The 27,210-nt window shown below is 41.5% G+C and overlaps 1 protein-coding gene across 1 annotated transcript in view; it reads left to right on the top strand.

Annotated features, from left to right (window-relative positions):
* Window positions 1-27,210, top strand: part of LOC106965852 (sterile alpha motif domain-containing protein 5) — a 949,459-nt gene that overhangs the window by 270,190 nt on the left and 652,059 nt on the right. The gene's annotated exons all lie outside the window — the stretch shown is intronic.

The raw sequence follows: 27,210 nt of genomic DNA, 5'->3' as shown, positions 1-27,210 counted from the left end.
GGGAAATTGTAGTCATCCCTGTGTATGGACTTGTGTGGGTGCTTTTTCCACTGGAAGCTGCAGGAGCTGTAATGAGATACATGTCTTTGGTGGGGGCACCTGGGTGGCTCAGTCGGTTGAGTGTCCGACTCGATTTCAGCTCAGGTCATGATCTCCCTGTTTATGGGATCGAGCCCCACATCGGGCTCTGTGCTGACAGTGCAGAGCCTGCTGGAGATTCTCTCTCTCTCAATCTCTCTCTCTCTCTTCCCCTCCTCCATTCGTCCTCTCAGAAATAAAATAAATACAAAGAAAAAAAGCAAAGAATACATGTCTTCACGGTACGTATTATTGCCCTTTGCCAGATGAGAAAACTGAGGCCCAAAAAGGTCAGGTAATCTGCTTATGGGTCACATAGTGAGTTATGGAGCTGGGATGTTATACAGGCTTACTTCAAGGCCTGTGTCTTGAGATGGCTTCAGCCAAAGTAACCTCTGAGTAACTTGCTTCATTGAGTTTTACAAAAATAAAACTCATTTATTTTTCTCAAGAAAAGGAAAAGAAGTAGCCCTTCTTTTGTTCTAGCCTTGGAGGATGGGTACGCTTTTCCATTTCATTTTTCTGTGTCTACATTCTTTGCCCTGTTCTTTCTCTCTTCACAGTCAAAGTTCTTACACAGGTCCTATTTTTCAGGATATATGCAACTGGGAAGGGGATTTTTAAGACCATAGATAATTAACCTATTCTTTGATGAAGGCTTCAAAAAGATGCCTACAGTTGTATCAGCCATGAGGCCCAATGGAAAGCATTAGTATGCTTTATTATGTTTTTCTCTCCCGAAGCTCAACCGTATCTCTGCTCTTTGTCATGGATGAAAAGAAGCATGGAGGGTTTTGTCTTTTGGCTAAATGTATGTGTGTATTTGAATGCAAAGATATAAATATTTAAATATGTAAAATGTAAGTATGTGCATATATATCCAATTGCAACCTAGGTATCCCTTTAGACAGATGTTAACGAGCTGATAAATATTAATACACTTTACAGGTATACAACTTCGTCAAGACTCTACTTTTTTCCGGCAAAAATATGTTTCTCTGAGACCACACCACACAGACTAAACATCTGTTTTAAAGTATGTTAAAATCCAGCAACTCAATGTCAATTGGCTCTGGCTTTGTGGTATTGCTTGCTTGATTATGGCTCTCACTGGGGGAGGAGAACTTTCTGATACCATCCAAACCTCCAGAGTACCATTCAAAGCAGCTGGTATTCTATATATTACATAATTATGAAGCACACAGTGTAGTTTAGAATACTTAAGAGGCACTAGGGGCCCACTTCTCAAAATATTTACAGCCTTTTATTCTTCTAAAAACAATAATTTGCATGCCTAAAATGATATGTGTACCTTTGCCATGCAAATTTTCTTTGGCTTTTTTTGCCTGGTGAAACTTGTTCGGAAAATACCCGTGTTTAGCAGTGAATAGGCCAGAGGGAGATGTCATTGCCAAGAAAGGAGGTCTTCACCATTTTCCCCAAGTTTTGAGTGTTCAGAGGGAAATGAGGAAGGTCCCAGGGAAGGACCCCTGTGAGAAGAGACCTAACGCCTAAGGCAAGACTCTGAAAACAGATGGCAGCCTTTGCTTGGAAGGGGTGATTGAGGCTAAGTGGCCATCCTGTAGGCCAGCTCTGGCCATTCTACAGGTTTGGAAGAACATGAAGAAAATCGTTTCTTTTGTGTAGGTCCCACAGTGAGGTGTTAAGGCAAGTCCTCGTGCCAAGGGGCCAATTAAATGACAGTTCTTAGGGCTCAACGAATCTGGTCATGCAGTGGGCTCCTCGTGTCCACTCCTGCCTTTCCAACTCTCTTCCACCTTTTAGGACCTCACGCAGTCAGCCGTTCACTCAACAGACGTGAACTGTGCCTGCTGTGTGCCAGGTGCTATGCTGGAAAATGAGAATATAAAAATAAACGTGAGAATGTTGTCCTTCTAAGATGCAGGTGTTCAAGAAGGGAGGAAGCCATAAATCAGGGTGTCCGGTGTCCATGCCATGGCAGTCAAAGCGTGTATAGGAATAGTAAGGGCGTTGAGTGGGGAATATTCACCTCCGACTTAGGTAGTGATAATGACGAAGGGCTTTGGCAAAGGAGGCGATGCCTGAGAGGGGCACAGCAGGGAAATTATTCTAGAAAGAGGCGGGCGAGAGAGGGTTTGAGGGTCAGGAGCGAATGGCATGCTCTAACATTTTGTTTAATAACACTGTCTTTTAACAAAGCACTTCGGAGCTCCCCTGAGCCACCTTATTTCTTTTGAGTGGTCTTTCTCTATTAAGTATCAGAGACTTGGTCATTGGTATTTACTGAAAATGTCCCAGATGGTTGCATCTTGATGAATGGAGCCTGACCCAAAGGTCAGGTCAGGATTTAATATCTTGGGTCAGAAATGCATGATTTATCCCCAAAATAAGACTGGTAGTAGCATATTTAATCTGGCCTCAATTCTGTGCTGAAAGAGAGGATTAAAAATAGGCAAACTTTAACACTATCTATTAAAAGTACACAAGCTCCTTTTGGAATTCAAGCTTAGACTGGCCCCCTTATTTTTGGAACTGTACTAATAAAAATACATTAGCAAGAGAAATAACTGGGTCAAAGTCTTGGTTAATTATTCGTATATACATACACATGTGTGGTTTTAAAACATTAAATGTGTACACAATGTATACTGAATATTAAATATATACAGGGTACTTAGGTAATATCATCCCATATAAAAGGCAAGGAAAAGGTCCAGAGCCATTGTGTGGTCATCTTTGAGCAGAGCGTCACAAAAGACAATTATTTTCTGTGATATTCTGTGTGTTTGCGAAATTGTATACGATGACGTCACGTTCATAGACTAGAAAAATTTCTTTCCTATAGGGAGCAAATTGTGAATGTAGCAAATGAAACGAAGTTCCCCTTCAGGAAAGGAGAATGGGGATGCTAGTAACCATTCCTAGAAGGCAATCTTCTGTGACCAGGCGGGCCTGAAAGTCATGTCCCAAAGACATTATAGTTTCTACTCTATTGTATTGATTCATTCAGCAAGAGAACCTACTGCATGCTGATACCAAGATGTAAAAGATAAGTTCATCCCCTCTGGTCTAGTTTAGGAAAGAGATAAGGAGACAAAACCACGCAAAAACACCTAACAGGCCTAAGAAAGAATGTCTGCTCACGTGACGAAGAGAAGGTGCTTAATTAAAATGGAAACCTTGTGAAGCTTATCCCTAATTTCCTTGGATCTGAAAGCCTTTGCTCCAGACTTCCTGCCAGACTCCACGTCTTCCATCATCATCAGAGTTAAATGTTCTCTTGAGTGCCATATACGTTTCTGCTATGATGTCAGCTCCCTGAGAGCCACATTATGTCCTATTCATATTTATATGCCCCACAATGCCTTGAACACAGTAGAAATTCAATACATATTTATGGACCAGGCAAATGGTCCAGTATTGTGTGGGGCTAACTCAGAGAGCGGTAATAGAAAATATTTCACTCCATGCTCAAGCAAACTGTTTATTTTATGAATCTGACATCTTCAGCAGTGCAAGTGGCTACGTCTGATCTCAGCAAAGATTGATCGATCGATTGGTTGATGCCACTTGTCTTGGCACGTGGCAAGGGAAGAGGTTTCTTGACAAAGTCAGTGGCCTCTGACAGGCACTGCCGTGTCTTCCTTCCCGACAAATCGTCTTTTCTACCAGCCAAGGTCATGTGACCTGTTGTGTGGGTGGCAGTGGGGGGGGAGGGACTCTGAGAAATGTGGCAAGACAGAAACTTCTCTCTGATCAACCATAGTTACATGGCTTATAGAAAGACGCTACCCAGAAAGCAACTACCTGTGAAGGGTTTGAGTGAATCATTATAACCTCTGTGGGAGGCTGGTTTTCTTTGTGGTGTCCAGAAACGACACGGGCAGCAGAATCCATGCTACCGGTTCACGGAGCCCGACACCCCCATCATGAGTGTTATCGTTCAATTTTCGCACAGCAGGAGTGACAGGAGCTAATTGTTCGGGCCCCGTTTGTGTCCTTCCAATCCCCTGAAGTTGACTATGTTGCATACTAATCTGACCGGCTGGTTTGAAGTTCCGATAATCAAGTCTCTAAACCTGTAACTAGGGTGTGCCAGAAAAGGTTGGTTCCATACGGTAAAAAGAAAAGACGTTTCAGTAGGAAGAAATCTTTCCAGAGTTTTGTTTAGTAAAAAAAAATGTAGTTTATTATTTGGAGGAAACACGACTCCCACTGCATAGCACCTGGAGGTATACCGTGTGTTCACGCATGCACACGTGCAGACACATCTTCAATGAAATAAGCATTGAGCATTGGATAGACAAGGACTGGAGTTCTAAGGACTTCCAATGAAAGGCAATGCTATATGGAATTGAACTGATGCTGTGGTCTCTCTCAGGGAATTGAACTGATTATTTATTAAAATAATGCTGGAAATTTTAGCGTGCTGGACAGAGGGACAGGAAGAAGCTTTTGGCATTGATGTATACCCTCAGTGTCTTGACTGTGGTAATGCTTTCACAGTCTCATGCATATGTCAAAACCTAGCAAATTTTTATACTCGAAATATTTAGCTGTACTTCAGTAATAAAAACACAGTTTTAGTATGCTGGTTTTGAGAGCCCCTGTACACATCTGTCGGGAAGTTTTGCATAAGACAACCCATGTGAATGCCAATGTGCTTAATCTAGCAATCGCCTCTATGTATCATCCTCCAATCACCCATCATTCCTTCCAGAATCTAAGAAAATGAAACACAGTGGGTGAATTTTGTGAAAAACACATCCAGTATCCATGAGCGATCACCACTGGCCCGGACCTGTATCTGCCATGGACAGAGGGAGCGGCGTGTCCCCTCACCGATGAAGTTAGGGACGCGGTTAGAATCCAGAATCTGGATTTGGGACTGTGACAGCAGCAAATTACGGTTATCCCGTGCAACCCTTCCATCCTGCCGCATCAGTTGGATGTCTTAATACACTTTGAATGTCAGGTTCATCTGTTTTCATCTGGCTTTTCAATACCGTCTTTTCTTCTCACTACAAGCGATTCAGGCAAAACCGTAGGAATAGGGCAAAAGAGTTTACAGATTTCAGGTGAATTTTAACAAAGGATAACCACGTGTGTGGAAAGAAAGACCGTTTGTATTTGTGAATCCCGGGCCCATCCTTCCCAAACTGGGAAGCGGTAATGCAATGCCAGCTGGAAGCTGGACCTTGGCGGGCGACTTCCCAGATCTGTACTTGTCGGGCCCAAGCCTGAGGGCTGAGGCAGGGATTGGAATTTAAGAAGACTGGAATGTAAATTGCTGGAGTTGAGGGCAGTGTGGGTGAGGGGAAGGCCTGGGGAACAGAGGCAGCTCGGAAGAGGTTATAGGTCGGCTGGTACGTCCCTAACCATGATTCGCAAGGTCATGGTGGAGACTTCCTCTTTCCCACTTGCTGCCACATATTCCGAGGCAGGTACACAGGGACACATGGGTGAGAAGAAAGGGAATCAGGAAAGCTGAGGGGACCAGCACCACGGGGTTTGTATGGGGAGGACAGAAGAGACCTGGGGAAGCAGCAGCATCTTCGTATCTGTGGGAAGTGGGGTGTGGGATATTAAGGTGGCCTCTGGACCCACTGAGGCCAGGTAAGAATTTCTTCACTGCTTTCAGGCGGAGAGATTAAGTACACGTATCGTGTTCCTATCTGCCTTCTTCTGTCTTCATTATTTCTTGCCTAAAAAGTCGTTTTATTTCGAATTAAAGTAAGTTCGGACTTATTTTTGTAGAAATGGATGTTTGACAAACTAGAATCCCAGCACTTAACTGTTAGAAATAACTTTAAAATTAAACAAGGATCGTATCTACCTTTTTTAATATCTGAGAAACAAAGCACGGTTATTAGTGATAGGTTGGAATGCCCTGTTACAATTAACATTCATCCGTACTAAATGGGCTTTAAGAAAACAGGTTTTCCTCACCTCTGTTCGATTTCATTTTTCAGCTTTAATGATTTGAGGGAGCTCCTGCTCATCTTTGTTAGCCAATGCACGAATGTAAATGGTAATGAGGCTTTTGTGTATGTGTGTGAAATTCAAAACCCATCCCTAGTCTATTAACTCTGTAAAGAAACTTACACTGTTGGAGTCCATAGCAGTCTGAACAAAAAGGCTTCTATTGTATAAAACCAATTTCCATGTAATCAAGTGGGGGCAATAGAGTGTTTTGTCTTGAATGATATTTGTGCAGCGTTAGAGATGTCTGACCTGTGCACTGTACAGACTTAGCTGTACTATCACTTAGCAGGTGTAAAGGTCAGAGGAAAGAAACGTTTCTCGAATGACTCGGCTGAAATTGCAACGCTGGTTTGTGGCCACCTCGCTCAGTTACTATTTGTATGAGGCTAAAGTCTGGTGATGACGTGCATGATTGAACTAATTGACTTAGAAAACAGCAAGCGATTCTTGTTCAGTAAAAAAGTACCTCTTTGGGGTTTTAAGATATCCCTTTTTCTTAATGTACTAAGTCTTTTTAAAGTTTAAATTATCAGCTAATGCCATGTCGTGTGGCTCACTCCAGTGCCTGGCACATAGTAGGAACTCAGTAAATACGTATGGAATATTAAGGAATAAATGGAACCAGATTTCTCCTAAGCAGCAGATGGAAAATGATAGGATTTAATCATACCATTCTATGCTGGAAAGCTTTTCTCACTTTGATCTAAAATGTTTATTTCTGGGGCGCGTGGGTGACTCAGTCGGTTAAGTGTCCAACTCTTGATTTCAGCTCAGGTCATGATCTCACAGTTTGTGAGTTCGAGCTGCAGAGCCTGCTCGGGATCCTCTTTCTCTCCCTCTCTCTCTGCCCCTCCCCAGCACATGTTCTCTCTCTTTCGCTCTCAAAATAAATAAATTTAAAAAATAATAAAAAATATTCATTTCCTATCATTTTCTTGTAATGCAAAAAGTAACACAATCTTATAAAACCTTTTCATTTCAGCAGATGTCTGCGAGGTTAGGAATAACATTTTGTAACCTAAGCAGTCATTAAATGGTGTCTATACCCCTGGCAGCGTTTTAGCTCTGTAAAGAACCCGAGCGTCCTAGAAGGGCCCCTCCCAACCCACCCAAGTGTTTCTGCAGAAACCTCCTCAGGGTCCAAACAGCAACCTGACTGTAATAAAGGCGACACACAAAAGCTCGCACAGGATTGTCCCGGGATCAAATAAAAGAGGCCCAGTGCCACATTTAAGAGGCGGCACCACACTGACATGCTGTGGGGCTCTGCCTTATAAATCGATGCTGATACAATTCGACAAGGCTGTAATCAGTTTGAGATCATGCTCCAGTACGTACTCTAGCAGACAGATTGCAATTTTCACTTGAGTTTTCTAGGAAAACAGACGACAGGGGGATGTTACCCTGCAGTAGACTTGTTCGTCGGCTAAAAAAAAAAAAAGGTAACGCATTTTGTTCATTCAGTGGCCCCCACATTGATAGAGTGTAATTTCTCCCTCTTCCGGACTCCACTTTTTCCGCACACATCATATTTTACGTGGATGTGTTTATAGACGTAACAGACTTCCCTCTTCTACCTCCAGACAACACGTTCCTCTAGAGGAAGGCCTCTCCAGATGTTTTGCATCTCTGTAGCCCCGGGGCCTAGAGCAGCATCCAGATATTTTTCAGAATGAAGTCATCGAAATGCACTTCTTGGAGCTAAAGCGAAAATAAGAGTCTGCCGTGTTGACTCACAGCCACATTTTGCGATAGCTGTTTGTACTTGCGTCCACACACCTGAAACTGAGCGTAAACCTCTATATATGAAGATCTCATACAGAAGACCAGATGTACGTGGTAAATGCCACCTCGGTATGTAACCAGTCCAACTGGTCCTACCACCATTAACACGGCAGGTGATGTTTTGCCGACAGGTTGTATGCTTAAGAATTTTGAAGAACCTACTTGGCATGGTTTCGTTTTCACTCGCCGGGCGGAGTCCTACAATTTTGAGTCTGGTGGACCAGGATTTGAATTGTCATGATTATCTTCGCTATTTTTCCTTAGATGGCGGGCATGAATCTAAAGCACTATTTGTTTTAAAAAGCTGAGGGAATAGAGAACTGAACATAACAACGTTCACTTAAAAACATACTAGATGTGAAAAATTCTTCACGGCATGTTTACTTGACTACCGACTCTGAATGCAGTGTGTAAGGCTGGTTGGTATAATCAGGTCACAGCACGAATACAGTACTCACGTCCACAGAATGGTTCCTGTGTGCCTCGTGGTGATGCCGCCTCAGGAGTTGTAAACTCACTCACCGCTTTTCCCTTGAAAACACTGGATAATTTTACTTATGTGTTGGCTCTTGATTATAAAGAGTCATCCACGTGAAGCAGAACTGTAAATGTTTCGCGGGATTTGCGAAATCATTCTCCCTGCCCCAAGGCTTAAGACCCATTGCGGTGGACGTCCTCTACATGGGTGAATAAGTGAAAAACCCCTTAATGGGACCTGATTCAGAAGATTCTTTAAGTAATTATTTGCATATTCCCTTTTGTGCTTGATTTATTTATGTTTTTGCTATTTTTTCTCTGATAGGAAAATTATAAAGTTACCGGGTTGTTTCTCAGTTCATTTATCTTGAAAGAGAGAGAGTTTGCACACCTGCATCAGTGGGGAAAGGGTAGAAAGAGAGTGTGAGAGACAGAATCCCAAGCAAGCTCTGTGCTGTCAGCGTGGAGCCTGATGCGGGGCTTGATCCCACAAACTGTCAGATCGTGACCTGAGCTGAAATTAAGAGTGGAACACTGAACCGACCGGGCCACCCAGGCACCCCTAAAGTTACTGGATTTTTTTTTAAAGATCTGATGCAGGTGATCTTCTGGAAACACTTAGCAAAACACTTGAATCACCTTATATATTATATATTATTATTATATATATTATTAATTATATATTATATATTAATATTATATATATTTAATAATATATATAAGAGATGGAGACACAGAATCTAAACCAGGCTCCAAGCTCTGAGCTTTCAGCACAGAGCACGACATGGGGCTTGAACCCACGAAACACAAGATCGTGACCTGAGCCAAAGTTGGGCACTCAACCTTGCCACCCAGGTGCCCCAGTTAACTGGATTTTTTAAAACAAGTTCACGTTCCTTTGTTGGATTTCTGAAAATGCTGTATTTACCTGTGTTAACTCTGGGAGACTTAAAAGCTTCCTGTGTCTTCCAAAGTATCATATTGTCCCAACCCAAATTTCCCCAGGGCTTAAGAGATTCCTAAAATTGAGAACTATGGGAATTGTCTTAACTCTTTAGGACTACTGAAGTTTATTTCCCACTGGCATTAAAAAATTAAAATAAAAAATAAAAAGTAAAAAAAAAAAACCTCTCAAAACATAATTGTAATAACTCTCTATGTTTTTTTTTTAAGTTTATTTACTTATTATGGAGGGGAGGGGTGGAGAGAGGGGGAGAGAGAATCCCAAGTAGGCTCTGGGCTGTCTGTGCAGAGCCAGACACAGGGCTCAATCTCAGAAACCGTGAGATCATGACCTACAGTGAAATCAAGAGTGAGATGCTTAATCTACTCCCACTCTTTGGGATTGAAGTGAGTTAAATAACTATGGCTACATTCTAAGACGTTAAATTCTCAACCTCTTTGGGGAACTATAGGAAATTCCATGACATTTTTTTGAGGGGTGCCTGGGTGACTGAGTCGGTCGAGTGTTCAACTCTTGGTTTTGGCTCAGGGAATGACCTCAGGGTTGTGGGATCAAGCCCCATGTTGGGCTCTAGGCTGAGCGTGGACCCTACTTGGGATATTCTCTCTCTCTCTCTCTCTCTCTCTCTCTCTCTGTCTCTCTCTCTCTCTTCCCCCCCCCACCTCTCTCCCTCCCTCTGCTTCTCTCCCCTGCTCATGAGCTCTCTCTCTAAGAAAAAAAATTAATTAAAAAAATTGTTCAAAAGATGAGAGTTTAATATACAAGTGATAACAGATGTGCCACTTGAAACAGCAACAACAGAACCTAATATGAAAAAAAAAACTTACAAAACTGGCAAACTAGGAGTTGGTTCATTGCATTTTAAAGAATGTGTGATTTATTTTATAAAAAGGTCCCCGCTGCCCTGGTGCATTTATATGTTTGATTGTAGGTCGGTAACCACTTGCTAAATGGCTGGGGGAAAAAAAAGAGGAAAAATGGGTAAAGGTTTGGGAGCTAATACTAATTGCAAAGCAATCGAAAAGGATGATAATGCATTTCTAAACTTAAAATGTGAACTAACGGGAAAATTTCATTTGAATCACCTAATTTTTACTTTTATAATTTTGCGAAAGATACCATTGGCCACCTAAGACGCGTTGTTACCTGAATTCATAATGTGTTTCATTCATTCATTCGACACGTATCTATCGGATGTTTAATATGTTCCAGGCACTGTGCAGAGCAATGATGAGCAAAACTAGCCATAGTTTCTGACCTCCTAGAGGGCGCACTGTGATTTTATCAACTCGATTTTGAGGTTTTATGGAGCTAGAAGATGCAAGATGATAATGAAAAATAAGTTCTTCTTTTAAAAACTTACCCAAGCATCTCGATGTGATCATTTCTTGGCCTTTTGTAGTGTATCTTCTTTATACATTTTCTGAAATATATTATAATGAATGATTATTACTTTCTGGATTATTTGTAAAAGATAAAGGAAAAAGCTTTTCTTAATTTGGTTCTTGGCATATTTATATGAATGTTTTGAGGCTCTAGAAATGGCAATTATCATAAATATCCCAACTGGCACATTTTATTAGCAGGAGCTCACATAATATAGATGAATCAACCTGACGTTTTTTTCCTTTAGCTGTTTGGCCACCATAATAATTTGTTCTATTACAGGTGGATAGTATGATCTTAATTTCCTTCGGTAAGCTTGAGTGATTTAATCTCGTCAGTGAATTGTGAGTTGAAGATAGATTTCACATTTTAAAATCCCGTCATTTTGGTGGAGATCTCCCTGCCTGATGAATTTAATGAAAGCAAGTAACCTATTAATATGTCACGTACACTTACTTATTCATGTGGAAGCAGTGTTAGAACCCCAAATTGTTTCTGTAAGCTATCCATAGGAGCTGGTTCTAATTCATTTATTTTTACCACGATTCCAACTTTTAGTTGAGCAAATATTGAGCTTTATTAATCTCACCTGTGTATCCTGCTGGGTAATAAAATGTATTGGCACGTGTATTTAAGATTCTTCAGGCTTTGAACAAAAATGTTGCTATGGGAACCTGATTTCATAGCCCATAGTCCTTTGCACAACTACACCTGCCTTATGGTAGGGGTTTCCATGGCAACGTTTTTGTTCAGGGAACGCAGAACTTGCACAGAACATGCCATGCATCGCTTTTAAATGTGTGTTGCTAGCTGCAGTCTTACTATAGTTAATGTGCGTATTAGAAATACCTGTGGCTCCATGGTGGGCGACTGTGTTCTCTTGCTTCCAGTGAATAGATTCCTATTGAGTTTAGTGGTCAGAATGCATTGGATTAGGAAATTAGAGCAATTTCTGGCCTCTTTGCACTGTCTCTCCACCCTCCACTCATTCGGGCCTCCTGCTAGAGTATGGTGAAGTAAAGTCCTCCATGGCTAGCATGACCAGAAAGATCATTTCTGACAACGCAGAGTGGTAAGGAAAAGATGCGTATCTAATGTCTGGCCAGGCTCGGTGGGCTTTTTTAAAGGGCAGCGTCCATCTTGGGAAGCCTCTCCTGCTCCAGAATATTCTCCTAATGGTTCTTCAACTTCCTCACACATGCTTTACTCCAGAGAAGGTCATGAGCTCCGCCCACAGAGTTCCACGAGGATGGGGTAAGAATTAGTTTTCATATTTTTAATCTAACGTCTTCTCTCTTTCTCTCTTATATTTACCTGCGGCATAGAAAAGCAAAAACCAAAAAACAAAAGACAGTTGGCAACTCCTGAATTGAGGCAGCCCAAGTTCTTTCTTTGCTCGTCATTCACTCGTGTCTCATTACATTGGTGGCTAAGGCCGTGTGGGAAGAGTGTGCTATGGCCTTGCAATAGATAATCCGGGGTTATCACTGTTGTGTTATTATGGTTCTCTCAGCTGTGATATGCACACTCATCCATCAGGACCAGGCTCACGTTCCTGCCAGGGATGCTGGCATGTTGCTGTCTTCTTGGCAGGTCTCAAAACATGCAGCAGTGGATTTTGAAGCAGCCTCAGCTGCTGCTGACAGTATACAAAGGCGCCGAATGGGGGATATTATTAATGCCAATCATCCTCTACCCACAAGGGTATCAAAGGGACTTTTAGAGACCACAGGGCTGCTTTCAGCAGAAACCCTAATCAGATCATCTTCCTTGATCAGGGAAAGGAATGTAGGAAAATGAGGTGGGTTAAAGGAATTAGGACAAGTAAATGCATTCTGAATACATTCAGGACAAATTAGCCCAGAGTGCAAATAGACATTGATTTGTCTGATTGAGTGGAAGCATAACTTAGAAGCCCAAGGTCAGGCTTCTGCCAACTTAAGGCCTTGGGAAGTTAAACAAATACAAGGGAGTGTGAAAAACACGTTTATTTATAAAGCTGGAAGGGAGAAAGGAACAAATAAAGGAAAAAGGGGCGGGGAGGAGAGGGGGAGGGACAGTGAAACCAGGCATCGGGAAATGATAAACTCAGGGAGTCAATCTAGAGGAATCCTATTCCAAGGCATGAGCAGAAAAATTGTAGGTCAGTTTCATCTAGAGGAAAATTCAGGAAATGTAGGGGAATGTGTACCAAATCAGGAGCCAGACAATCTTGGTCTCCCAACTTACCTATCACCTTGGCTTTACCACCTCGGTTGTCTTTCTGTAAAATGAACAGTGGGGCCCGAGCTCAGTTTTTAAAACTTGGTGTTCTGTGAGTGTGCATGTAAATACAGTGGAGAAGGCTCACGGGAGACACTTTTGTCTCCTGAACAACCACTTCAACCAGACCAACTTGCCTTTGCTGAAAATTGTGATGAAATTTCACTTGAAGAAAATGCTTCCTGGAGTATAAAAAGTTTTAAAACTATTGGGACTGCTGATTTCCTAAATCCTGCCAACACTAATATTCCATTCGATGCCCCAATCTCTACTAAGCTAATAAAATGATGGATTTGTAACCATTGTTTAATATAGTTATGAGAGCTTTGAGCTCATGGCCATTGCACAATCAATATTTCTTGACTTGAACGGAATTAAATTTCATCCATTCTGGAAACAGACCATGCAGATCCTTTTCCTAAAATGCCAGAGAAATTATTTTCATCAATGGGAAGGCCCCTAACACAAAACAAACCACAGCCCTCTCTTTGCAAAAACAAACAAACAAAAACAGGGTTTGGCTGCACCTGGGAGATGTTGTGCCTTGGTCACCGGACTCTAAATTCAAGGGAAGCCAAAAACCTTAGAGTCCCTGGAAGCTGAAGAAAGCAAGCTATCCTAACCATGGCGAGAACACACAAAAGAAGAGGGGACCACCAGGTATCCCAGAGGAGCACACGTTAAACCATGGAGTTGTTCGCCTTTTGAACGTGAAGACTGAGGCGGCTGCGGTCAAGGTTTGGAGCCTGTGAAGACTAGGAATGTGATGAACACAGATCTGATCCTGGACGGTTATTAGAAGGGAACCAAGTTGCTTTACAACGTTAGAGAGGTACGTTTAGGCCAAAAGGACGTAGTGCTCCTGAGAGAAAGTTTACTAATGGGATTCATTACCCTCAGAGTTCAAATAAACTGGGTGTGAAAACTTAAACCCAATAGAATGAACGTAATAGATTGATGACCTGGGCCCCTGACTTTAGCAGTCTTCTGTGTGTGGTCTGCACAAGTGTCCCTGAGAAGGGGAGGAGTAATGTGTACCTCTCAGGGTCTACCCTCTGGACAGAGTGTTAGGCTGCTAAGATAGGCCAGTGATGGTTGGCTCGTTCTCAAGGAATGGATGTAATGTATGGCATGATCTTCGTTTCTGCCCCTGACCTCTCAATAAGAAGGAAAGAGGCAAATTCTCCCATATTTTTTTCTCTGAATTTTTGCTAAAACCCAGTACATGATAATTTGCTTCTCAAGTGCATGGGTGCACCCCTACCTATATAAACACAAACGTGTATGGTCACGTAATGTGTGTGTGTACATAAAGACTGTTAGGGCAACATTTTCTAGTGGTCTGGCAAGAGCCCTGTCATTTCTGAATGTGCTCCAGGCGGATGGGAAAGGGGATGGGAAAACTTCAGGTGAAGGCAGCCTTGTGTAAGAATGTTCAGAGGTGTGAGACTGCCTTGGAGGGCTAAGCAGCAGCAGATGGGGCGCTTGGGTGGCTCGGTCAGTGAAACATCAGAATCTTGATTTCTGCTCAGGTCATGAGATTGAGCCCAGAGTCCGGCTCTGGGCTGCGTGTGGAGCCTGCTTGGGCTTCTCTTTCTCCCTCTCCGCCTGCCCCTCTCCCACTCGTTCTTCCTCTAAATAAATAAACACACACACACATAAGGAGTGCAAGAGAACCAACACGCAGATGGTTCTCTTTGGGCAAGCTAGAACTTTGAGTGACATGGGCTGTGCCAGAAAAGAGAGGTGAAGCATAATAAGGTTGGTGGGGCACACAGATGCCAGATAACGGGGAGCCTTGCTTGTGTTGATATAATTAGGTTCATCATTTCACAGTAATGGGACGCCATTGCAGAGGTTCAAATAGGAGATAAATGAAATTTGCATCTGAGAAGGTAGAGTCTGGAAGTTGGATGGAAAGCAGGTTGCTTGCAAGAGGGAAGTCAGGAGATCTGTTGGTTTAGAGGTGATTGGTTCCTACAGGAGAGGAGAGCAGAAAAAAAAGAAAAAACAACAACAACCCACCCCCACCCCAGGTTCTGAATTATTACAACAGTAGCGATGGGGATGGAGGGAAAGGATACAAGAGTGTGTAGAATCTCTTTGTATTCTGCCCAGTTCCAATAAGCTCTTTCCTTTACACTTCTGTCTCATTTAGGTGAAGGAGGATGTTATGAAAGACAAGGCACCTTGGTGCGTCTTGTTGATTTGTTCGCCACCTGCTTTCATTTGTCCCCCCTTTACTACTTGTTACATTTCATTTGAGTCTCCTAGGTAAGTGGAAAGAAAGGAAGAAAGAAACCATTCTGGTTCCTTAAAAGCAAAGTAACTAATAGGTTATGAATGAGCTGAGTTTATTATTTTTTCAGTAAGCCAGGATTTTCTGTAATGAATTTTGCCAGGGAGATCTAATTAAACCATAATAGCAGTCTCTGAGAATAGTAACAGGAAGCGTGCTAAATAGGTTCTTGCTAGGCAGTTTTTTTTTTTTTTTCCTCCTATTCTTACCTCTCCTAACCTTTACAATGCACTTTTCTCCAAGGAGTCTGCAGTCTACCTACCAGGGAATTCTCCCGTTACAGACTCATATACATCTTACAAATACGAAAACTTAACCCTCTGGCATATGTAACAGGAAGAGAGCTTCCTGTAGAAATGGAGTAAATTCCCCTTTCTGTTCCGGTGGGAGGATAAAGTTAGAAGGTCTAGGTCTGACAAAACCACATCATCTTTAAATAAACAACCAGAAATAAACAAAAGCAGTTGAGGTTGAATGCAAACTCATTTGATCTTAAAATAAAAGAAGATCCTTAATAAGGAATAAATACATCGAATGCTTCAAATCTGATGAGAAGGTAGGGTAAGTGCTCTAACTTTAAATTCTCTCCCCATCTGTGCAACTACCACACTTACTCATTTGCAAGTTTTCGTGGTAAATTTGGGCCTGTGTGAATGGTGAGGAGCAAAAAACAGGAGACTTTTCACCCCAGTCCTCCTCAAGCTATTAGCATTCATTCCCTTTGGTCTTGTTCTCCTCTTTTCCTTCCAACATAACATCTTACAGCTTAAGATGAAAAGACTTATTGGATTCTCTGTTGTCAATTGGACAAGCCCTCTCTGGGGTCTTTTCTGTCAAGATGCTCAGATTCCATTTGAATTTAAAACAGACCTGTAGGCTTAGGAAACGTGGCAGCCGTGTGTTCAGGGAAACAGAGAAAAGAGTTATTTTTAAAATATTTTAAAAAGTCTTCATTCCCAAAGCTGGTTGAGGGGAAACTTGGCGGATGGTCCAGAGTGTTTGTGACCAGCTGACTACAGATGAGTGATCCGGACAGGAATGGTAATCACTTATGACAGCATTTATTGAATGCACACTGAAAATTTTCAGCCAATTTTTTTTTTAATTTAATAGTCCAAAACCTTTAAGGGATCAGTGATAGTTGGGCTTTGGAGCAAGACCCCTTTCTTTTGGTAGGACATTTGGTAGAACAGACGTCTTTCTTTACATCAGAGAACTATGATTTTAATCTTACTTCACTAAAATCTAAATTCTCTCATACCACATTTTTTTCAAGAAAGAATATTCTCTTCATTTTCCCCCTTATTTTAATGGAAACTTAATTGGCTAATTAGTGTCCTAATACCAGAATATTTTAAGTTGAATTGTGTGATATAGTAGAAAAATGCAAGGAGAGAGAAAATAGTCATGTCAGAAAGAGAAGGAAAATGTAATACATGGGATAAAAGCTATAATTGCTGATAAATGACTGTGGGACTTGTAAAAATAATGGAAAAGTAAATTTAATTTTATCATAACATTTTTCTCCCTTTCTTAAGAGAGTTATTTTTTTTAAACGTAATGCTTACCAAATTGTCTTTTAAGATATTAGGAATAGGTGTGAGTGTTCATATTTAATTTCACTTGTATTATTATCTAAGCTGATATTTATCTCGTTCATTGACAGAGCCATAAAGAAGATGTGAATTTCCTTGTCTTTTTATGTATACTTAACTCCGATTGATTTTACTGACAAGGGTGCATTTAGGAGAATTCCCCCAATATTCCACAACATAAAACTGTCTCTGAAATCTGTCTCGCCACCAGGTCGCCAACCCCATTCATCTCTAATCTTTCCATTCTACCATGGCCTGAGCCTCCCTTGGGTTTCTTATCCCTTCCCACCTGGTCTGGAGCGAAGTCAGAGCCCATCCCAGACCAAAATCACTCCGCTTCCTGGTCACTTGAATGACCATGCCTTTGTGTTTAGTCGACTGCGTAACGAAGACTTTTCACTACCTACTTACTTCATCACATCGATATCTGTTGCTTCTTTCTCTGCACTATCGGCTCCTATGGCCAGGAATACTGTCTCGTATCACTTTTGTGTTGCAGCAAACACTTAGCCCGTAGAATTAACCAATGACTTCCAAATCCTACTCTATGAAAGACTTTTCCCCGAAAGAAAAAAATGGCAGTAATGTAGTGAGTTAGTTTCTAATCTCAATTTATTTGATAAGTGTTATTCTTTGATAATGTTCTCTCAAATTTTCGCGTTAAAATACCCTTTTTAGACATAAAGCACTCATGATTTTAAATAGCAAGGTGGTCGTTTTTAATAATTTTTAAAAGTATCAGCTCGGTGCCAGTCCCCCCTATCCTGTGAACGTGAAATCCTTCAATGGGTGGTGGGCAGTAACGAGGGCACTTGTTGTGATGAGCGCTGGGTGTTCTATGTAAGTGACGAGTCACGAAATTCTACTCCTGAAATGAATATTACCGATATTAGTAATTTTAACTAGCTAGAATTTAAATAGAAACTTGAAACATAGAAAGGAAAGAAAGGAAGGAGGGAAGGACGGAAGCAAGAAAGGAGGGAAGGAGGGAGAAAGGAAGGACGGAAGGAAAGAAATCCTAACACCCGGGAACCACCAGCTGGTGATTCTCTCCATCGGGCTGGGCACGTTTTCCCTCATGGGAGCTCCTCGAACTGGAATTGTATGACCACTGGCCCCTCGGCCTTGGCTGTGCCGCTCTTGATCCTCTTACAGATTTTCCTGTATCTACAGCTAATTTAAAGAAAGTCTCATCAGTGCTTATCATGGCATCTAGGTATGACTATAATATTTTCAGCAGACCTCCAGAATATACTTGTTAAATAATGGAGTATTCACATTTATTAGAAATTTAGAAAGCTAAAAGAAGTCATGGACTTGGGTGGATTAATTTGTATTCAGCGGATTAAGATTACACATTTCAGATGGTGAAAGCAGCAAAGATCATGATAAACTCACTATACATTAGACCGTGACTCGTGGAAAATTACTGAAAAACCACATCGACTTTACAAGCCCTACACAGTATTCAACTAAATGTTTAAGGAAAGAAAGTGGAGTAGTTTAGTGGGACTGCCTTGTTTGCTAGTGAATTTGGTGACTATAAACTTTATTGTGGTTCCAATGCAGAGTTCTCTTTTCTTCCACATTGGGGATATAAAATAATGCCTTTGTGTGTGTGTGTGTGTGTGTGTGTGTGTGTGTGTGTGTGTGTGTACATATATGTGTATATTTATGCATACATGCACAGTTTTAACAGTCTTTTAAAATCAAGAAATACTTTTCTATTTTCTTCAGGTTGTATCAGTTTCATTCTTACAAATACTCTTAGTCCGTGAAGCATATTTTCTGCTGAGTGCTGTGAAATTTAATTCAGAAGTAGTGCTTTATTGATGCTTCGTTTTTGTGACCTTTCCAGTCTTGTGTTGGTGACATATTGGTCCTCTGTCTCCAGTGCTTTGAGAATCTCATAGATAGGATGGAATGGGTCAGATAATGAAAGTCCCTGGTACATTAACTTTCAATTTCATGAATGTCTGAATATTGCAGAGAAGATGAATAGCAGGACTTCCTTTGCTTTTACGTTTTAACATTTATAAGCTAGTTAAATTTCCCCTGTATTATCAGCAGCAGAGTCCTAGTCTACACTATTAACACACACATTCATATTTTGGAACAGAAGTGCAAGAGTTTAAAATAATTTATAAATCACAGAGCAGGCAACTTACAAATGTGTGCTACTAAAAGAGATGAATAAACAGGGCCTTCATTTCAGATGAATTATAGCATGTGAACTGTAGGTTGAACAGGCTCCTTTTTTATTTCTCTTTGTTTTACTGACGTGAGCAGGGAGTTGGGGTGTGTAGCCAGTCTTTTGACTGATCTCTTATTAGGTAGTTACAGTCATCCCCAAAAGCAGTGTTACTGTTTTGAAGCAGCATTAATCTCTGAAGATTTGAAAGAATCTGTTGAAATAGACTAATCTTTGGGATGAGGCTCAAGTCACCAGAGTGATAAGAAATACAGATGGGCCCTGAGTGATTAGGCAAGGACAGGATGAGAAGGCACACAGCTGTTGAATTGTTGGGTTTCGAACACTGATATGTGAACTCATTTGTATTCCCTTGGGTTATTTTATAGACATTGCATCATCCGCCGTTGCCCTGTTCCATTCCCACCACTGTATTTATGGTATCCATTTTTATGAAATATGGCTAGAATTAGACAATACAATTTGGCCTCTTGGACTGTGCTTGACATTCTGCTGTGTGGAAAAACTTGTGCTGTCTTGCCATGCTAGAAAAGCTGTACTGGGGATCTGAGATTTTGCGGTAAATGAGAAACGTCGTCATTGGTTTAGTCCAGTGGGAAACTCCAATGTGGAAACTTTGCCTAACCTGATTCCTTAACTTTTTTGTTTTTTTAATGTTGATTTATTCTTGAGACAGAGACAGAGCATGAACAGGGGAGGGGCAGAGAGAGGGAGACACAGAATCTGAAACAGGCTCCAGGCTCCGAACTGTCAGCACAGAGCCCGACACGGGGCTTGACCCCACCGACTGTGAGACCGTGACCTGAGCCGAAGTCGGACGCCCCACCGACTGAGCTCCCCAGGCGCCCCATGATTCCTTAAATGTGTGATTACATGTATATGGTAGATGCTTTTATACCTTAACACAGAAATGAAAGGGCCGTCTACGTTAAGGATAGGGAGACTGTGGAAGTATGGGATGACTGATGATGTTTGGACCATTTTTCTTTATCTGGTTTCTTTGCGAAGACATCAGGCTTCTGGCACTGGTTCCATGCTCATCATGGTGATAGCCATTCTCTCAGGACCGCTGCTTGATTATCTGGTTTCTTTGAGAGGATATCAGACTCTGGCTCCGGTTCTGTGCTCTCCCGTGGACATACCCGCCCTCTCACCAGGGTCATTTGCTTTCTCAGTTGCTATCTCATTTAAATAGTTATTGAAGAACTTTTTTTTTTTAGCTCCTTTCTCCTTTAACCCAATCCACACAAGCAGTATGCAGGCATGATGATCCGTCTCAGCCTTCACCCTTCACCCTCTTGGACCCCCCAGGAGGCCTCATCGCTACTGGCAGAGACTCAGCAGTGTTCTTTGCATTTTCCTACAGGGCCATTTCTGGACCTGTTTACTTTGAGGTCCATTCCTTGACTTCCCAGTTTTTCCCTGCTCTGCTCCATAGCACAAATGGTGGATGCCACAGGGTATATCATCTGGGTGCTGGGAGGGTTCGGTCAGTGGGAGAGAAAGTACTGGAATGAGACTGGGAAGGAAGGGAGAGGAAGAAGGTAGGGGATTTCTCTCCTGTGCCTTGCCTCAGCTAGGATCTCTAGAAGGAGACCCATCGCCTCTTTGGATCTAGTTCTTTCTGAATGGGTCCTCTAAGGTTCCAGACTTTTCTGTGTGATCCAAGCCCCTGTTCTCTGTTACCCCAACATTTCTGTCCCTCTCTCCTAAATGTAGCTGTCACGTCCTGCTACACTATCTGCAGGTTACAGTCTGTGTGTTGACTTCTCAGCTCTCTCGTGACCAGTGCAAAGAAGGCTTTGCACCAAATTTACTCTTTTTAAAAACGAAGAATGGTGTCTGGGTTCCCAGTGGGAGCCTGACTAACATACGCACTCACTATAACTACTTCATATACATTCCCCTTTACACATTACCCTTAAAGAAGGTGAAATTCCAAATTTCTCATCCAGCTGATCTTTTCAGCCATATCAAACTAAATACTTCACTTCCTGATGGATGTTTTAATTGGTTAGTATGCAGATTCAAAAGGATTACCATCCCAAATCCCCCTTGCCTAGTATACATGACTAGAAATTAATCTGTCTACCTCTGGACTCTGAGGGTTCTTTGAACTTATATGAAGCATGTACCGATACCGTTTTAAATTCATTATTTAAAAATGTGTCTTCTCAACCCTACTAGATTATGAGACCTCTAAACTCAGTCACTGTATCTTTTCTATGCATACCTCACAGTCCAAGCACAATGTCATGTATACACAAGGTATACAAAATACTTGTCACATGAGTGAATGACAAATGCTTTCAAACCAGAAAGGAAGTTTATACAAAAAGGCTCATAATTTTATTGGTTGCCAGTTGCTAAGAAGAATCCAAAAGAGAAACAGAATTTATTCTTCTATAAAACGGGAAAGAATCATACCACATATACGAAAGGCATATACTACAACAGTATACTGACAGGCATCATCTTGAGGGTGTTGATATGCTTTTCCCAGAGATAGACTCACCCTTCAGTTTCACCAAGAATACTGATCCAGGAAGTATTTCCTTACAGTCTGGTAGTTGCTCTGTTACCTTTTATGTAAGTGGACACTGTCGGTTGGTGACGATCTACCCAGTGTTCACCCTCCTCTTCTTCCTGTGTACATTCACCTCAAAGCTCCTGGCTTCTGGAAAAAGATGGCGCTATCCTCGGCTAAGAGGTGGGGTGTTGGTATAAAGCAGTAAGGGCAATCTGGTTCTTCTTACCATGGTGATTGGTTCAGACAACCCAGGCTTAAGCCAATGGGCTCGTGGAATTCCTCTGGCCAGTGTGGACAGAGATTGGTTTAAGAAAGGAAATAAGATCCAATTTAGGTCAGGGAGACATAGAGGAGAAATCCAAGGATTTCTGAGGAAGTTGCTGAAAGAAATGCTCCGTCTCCTTCTGGACTACAGAAAGGATGCTTAGGACTGCCACAACCGTCTTTGCTTCCGTGATGCAAGCCAGCATGAGGATAAAACTGGCCCAATGGAAAACAGAGTGGAGAGATGGTCCTTGCTGATATCTTTGAGTGGTTGACTCAGAATTAAATCTATCTCTGTACTTTCACGTTTTATGAGCCTAGCCCTTTGAGTAAGGTTTGCTTGGGAACGCATTTGAAAATATCCCGGCCGACAGACCACGCCGAGAACTAAAATGCTCAGATACTGAGTCAGTGAAGTCTCTAAACACAGGGATAAAATTAGACTCTCAGAGGATGAACCAAAGGAACAAAAACATGCCCCTTGGTGATCTCAGCTCGCCTTTCTTACTTTCCTTTCTCTTAGTCATTGTCCTTAAAATGCTCACAGCACAGTGGTCCACTTTTAGTATGGGGTATTATCAAAGTATGCGTGGTGTGAGGGGTGCATGAATAGGCCGTGCTTGCTTCACTCAATAGACTGAAACTGCAATTTAGGATTCTTAAGTACAGAGGATCTTGGAGGAGCCACTGGAGTGTTCAGAAGCCTCAGACCAATAATACAAGTGTGGAACAGGAGAGCCTCAAAACCATAGAACTGTTGAGAAAAACATGAATTGGCCATGGAAAGGTAATGACTAATGCAAGGAAGTAAAAATATGAAGTGAAGGGCTAGAGGGTGTGTAAGTCCCTGGGGTCAGAATATAACATGGTTAAGACCTAAGTACATGGATCTTGGAATCAGACTGACTTTTATGTTCACTTCCCGGCCCTGCCTCTGGACCAAGCTTGTTCATCTGTAAAATGGGGGTAATAACCCTGTCTCATGGCATTATAAGAATTTAATGGGAAGTATGTATTTAAATGTCCATAAGATATTGCCTAAGACATAGGCACTGGGAACGGCCACCTTTTCCTGTTTTTATTGTTCTTCCTAGTATTATCATTAAGCAATAACAAGGGACTTCTTGTCCCTTGATGCTATTTTCCTGATCATTTTAGTCACCCTGAGTCTGCAAGAGTAAGTCCTTCCCAACCTTGAATCTGTGCTAAGATCTCTGAGTTGACATAGCCCAGAAATAGATAGATGGCAGGCAGATGAGATTTCTCTAGGATCAGGGTTGGAAAGTAAACCTTATTAAACTAGGACTTGTAAGCCATATTCGCTTGGTATGAAAAACGAACAGCAGCCCCTCACACATCATTGGGGGCTGTGTCAACGTAGAGTCATAGTAGGGGCAAATGGGGCTACAGAAAGAGCCTGCAATCACGCACAAGAAGTCAGGGCAGCCACTGAGCATTTCAAGGTCAAAGGCAGAGCCATTCTGGGCCTGCCATAAATTTCATTTTTTGACATTCACTTCTAAAATTTTTTTGCAAGTAGAAAAAGTCTAATTTCCAGAATGGCTCACATGCTACAGCCTCTAAGACGCCATTTTCAGTTCTTCCGGTTTTAGTGGCTTCCACCTATGAACCCTTGCCAGCATTGCCCATACATCTCTCTGACCACTTATCTGCTCTACTCAGTTTTATTTCAGTGCTCACGTGTGTGTCCTTCACCCCTCCAAACTGAACCACCTTATTCTTTTCCCATTGTCTTGAGACATCTAGCTTAGAATCTACACGAAGGAATAGACATCAAAAGATTCCAATTGGACAGGGTCCCCCTTGCTGCCCAGATCAGAGTTTAAAAGGCATCTATGTCCCCAAACAAGTCTTTAACATTTTAAGTTTTCCAGCTTTTAACATACTTATGGAGAACTTGCTACCTATATCAATTCAGTGATTTATCCATTCTTCGAAGGTCAAACTTGAATGTGACCTTTATGACTTAGGAGAAAAAAGGGTAGAAATGACACCTATAAAGTGCATATTATGTGTTAAAGCCACTGTGAAGACTTGGTCTCGTTTGGTCCTTAAAATAACCATGTGGAAGAGATATATGAAGCCTTCTTTAAAATGAGGAAACCAGAGTTCGGAAGTATTTAGTAACTTGTCTGATGTAAAGCTGAGACTGAAAACCAGAATTTTGACCAAAGCCCTTGTTTTTTCCCTGTATCTGTTCTGATATTTACTTTTTCTAAATAGGTGTTTCTTTTCATTATGAGATTTAGCATTCATCAAAGGAAATGTCTGTATATGTAAATTCCCCGCACTGATAGACCAGCTGATTATTTATAGCCTGTTGACATTTGCAGAGTTTTCCGCTCACATTTACATTAGTCTGATATGCCCTAGAGAAGGCTCGGAAATGTTTTGATGGCATGTCAGAGATTTCTAATATATACTCACTGATTTGTCCTATCAACACTTATTGAGTGCTTACTCTTGTGCAAGGGCAAAACATAAAATCTTGGAGGCGCAGTGGCACAGAGCATCTATTAAAAGGGCAATCATTCTTAAAGAATTTTTCTGCGCAGAGGTTCAGAAATGCACGTTCATGTGTTTGGGGATTTCTCTGTGAGAACCAGGTGTATTCCTAGCAACCCAAACACAGACAACTGGGCTTGGGAAGGAGAGAATGGGACATAGGCCGACAACAGAGAAAAATTCAACAGGAAGGACAAAAGAGTTGAAGAAACCTGAAAAACATTAAAAACAGCAAGAGCCTTTGGGGCATCTGGGTGGCTCAGTCAGTTAAGTGTCTGACTTTGGCTCAGGTCATGCTCTTGTGGTTCGTGAGTCTGAGCCCCACCTTGGGCTCTGCGCTGGCTTGGGATTTTCTCTCTCTCTCTCCCTCTCTCCCTCTTCCCCTCCCCCCCCTCAAAAAAAAAAGATGCAAAAAGCCCTTCCACCTGTAGTCCTAGAAGAATGAAACATACAGAGTAGAAAACAAGGATTCAAGTATCATCTCTGCTATTTAAGAAACGTGCAATCTTATGTAGGTGTGTGTTGTTCCTTATTGATAAAATATAGATGCCACCCCTCTCAAATGAGGCAATGACAGTTTAGTAAAATGAAGAGTGGTGTATAAATGCCAAAATGAGATCATTATGCATCTTTACCCTGAGTTTTCTTTGATGCTCTCGAAATCTTGGAGACGAGCAGAAGCGAAGCCCGACTGGAACAGAGAGGCGGCGTGGTTTGTGATTGAGCAGGGACCGGGGCAGAAAGCAATGAAGCAAGAGAGCTTTGCTTCTACATATGTATCAACGGAGGCAAACCAGCAAGTGAAAAATTGGAAGGGAGTCTGGATTTTGAACTAGAAAAGCCAGAAATGTGTATTCAAAATACATACCACAATTAGGCAGAGGAAGAATTATTTTTCTAGGATATGCTCAGAGCTGGTCCTCACCAAAATTTAAGAGACAATTAAATGAGATGGAAATTTGTAGAAGCTTTGGTTTATACATTCTGCTTCAGATTCTGCCTTTTGCTGTCATCCAGAGGAGCATTTCTTGGTAGGAGACAAAAACTAATCTGAGTTTATTTAAGGTTAGATTATCTTGATTCGGTGCCCTGCCATTCAGAGTTACCTGACTCACCTTTAATAACTCAGAACATCAAAGAAGATTTTCTATCTGAGCCAGCCAGCTCCCAAATAAATAAATAAAACCATGGAAGTTGTTTTGTTTTGGTTTAAAGATCAAGTTCAAAGTGGTCTTTGGCGATATTAAATCAGGATAGATTTCGAGCTTGCATTTAATAGAAAGAGAACTCATGTCTCTTTCTCCTATTCACATTAGTTTGGACCCAGAGGATATTTATTAAACAAAGAACAGCAGAACAAACTAACGTTAAGGGAGGAAATTGGTTTTCCTGCAGTCCAACCTATTTTTAAATTAGCAGAAGCAAGTGCTAATATGAAACCCTGTGACCAATAATCACATTTTCCTTTCGCTTTGTTGGAAAATCACAGCAATCCGTATTAGCATTTCACACTAGTTAAGAGAGTGCGGTAAAATGGTCCAAGGAGACTGTTCAGGGTGAGAGCCGGGGCGGGAGAGGTGATTTGGGCAGTGAGGTTTCCCGGGAAAAGCATCTCAGTAGGCAATTTCATGTGGAGGCTAAAGCCTTTTTTGGACGGCAATTCAAAAATAAAGCACAAAAGACCACGAACGTGGCTCCAGACCGAGGCTGGGTTATAGTTTACTCAGGTACTGACACAAAATCAATATTGCCAGCACCTATTGATGATTTATTTCAGTAATTACTCTCGAACCCATAACTAAAATGCTGTCAAAATACAACAACCTTGTCCTACTAAATGCTTGTGGTTTTTCTTTCGCTAGATTAATTTACATGTTATAATCAGAATGGTACAATTCCCTGGCCAGCCAGCAATCTATCGAATGCTTTAGAAAACAGGAAAAAATTAATAACCACTTACAAACACCTTTGGCTGGGTGACTCAGGATTAGACCCTTCTGGCAGTTATTTTCCCATTGGTCTTGTTGAGATTGTCTTTAGAACTAAATCTGGAAGTCCAGGGAGGTAATACTCTTTCTCTCCTGGCTCATGGAGAGTTCTTAACCATTGTCCATTACAACCGTCCCCCTTGTGTTCCTGGGGAATGCTCTCCCAAGCTGTTGGAGAAATTTCCAGAAAGGAAATGTATTTCTTTACTGGGCAGCGGAGGAGAATTTACAGACCACTAATAGTTTGAGTCCTTTATGATTTAAGCTGAAAGATGTCTTCCTATCGTGTCTACCGGTTGATTAATGCAAAACAGATGGAAGACTTAAGTGTAAAACCTAAAACTATAAAACACTTAGGGGAAAAACAAATCTTCAGGACCTGGGGCTAAGTCAAGAGTTTAGGCTCGACACCAAAGCCATAATCTCTAAAAGGAAAAATGGATAAATTGTATCTTATCAAAATTTTTAAATTTTGCTCTGTAGAAGTCCTGTTAAGATAATGAAAGACTGCAGACAATATGTGTAAATTTCATGTGTGACAAGAGACTTGTATCTAGAGTATATAAAGACCTCTCCAAATGATTTAATTAAAATGAGCAAAATATATGACAAGAAATTTCATCATAGACTGTATACAGATGGCAAATAAGCGCCAGAAAACATGTCCAATATTATTAGCCATCAGGGAAATGCAAATTAAAGCCACAATGAGATATCCCTGCACACCTATCACAATGACTAACAAAGTAGTGGTAACCATATGCTGGCGGAGATGAGGAGAAACGGAATCATTCACATGTCGCCGGTCGGATGGTGAATTGTTCAAACACTCTGGAAAGCAGTAGTTCAGCAGTCTCCAAACTAAACCATGCGCTAA

Source organism: Acinonyx jubatus, chromosome B2 (assembly GCF_027475565.1).
Source record: "Acinonyx jubatus isolate Ajub_Pintada_27869175 chromosome B2, VMU_Ajub_asm_v1.0, whole genome shotgun sequence".
NCBI lineage: Eukaryota > Metazoa > Chordata > Mammalia > Carnivora > Felidae > Acinonyx > Acinonyx jubatus.
Note: the sequence above shows the minus strand (reverse complement) of the source record. Positions and strands in the feature narration are given on the sequence as shown.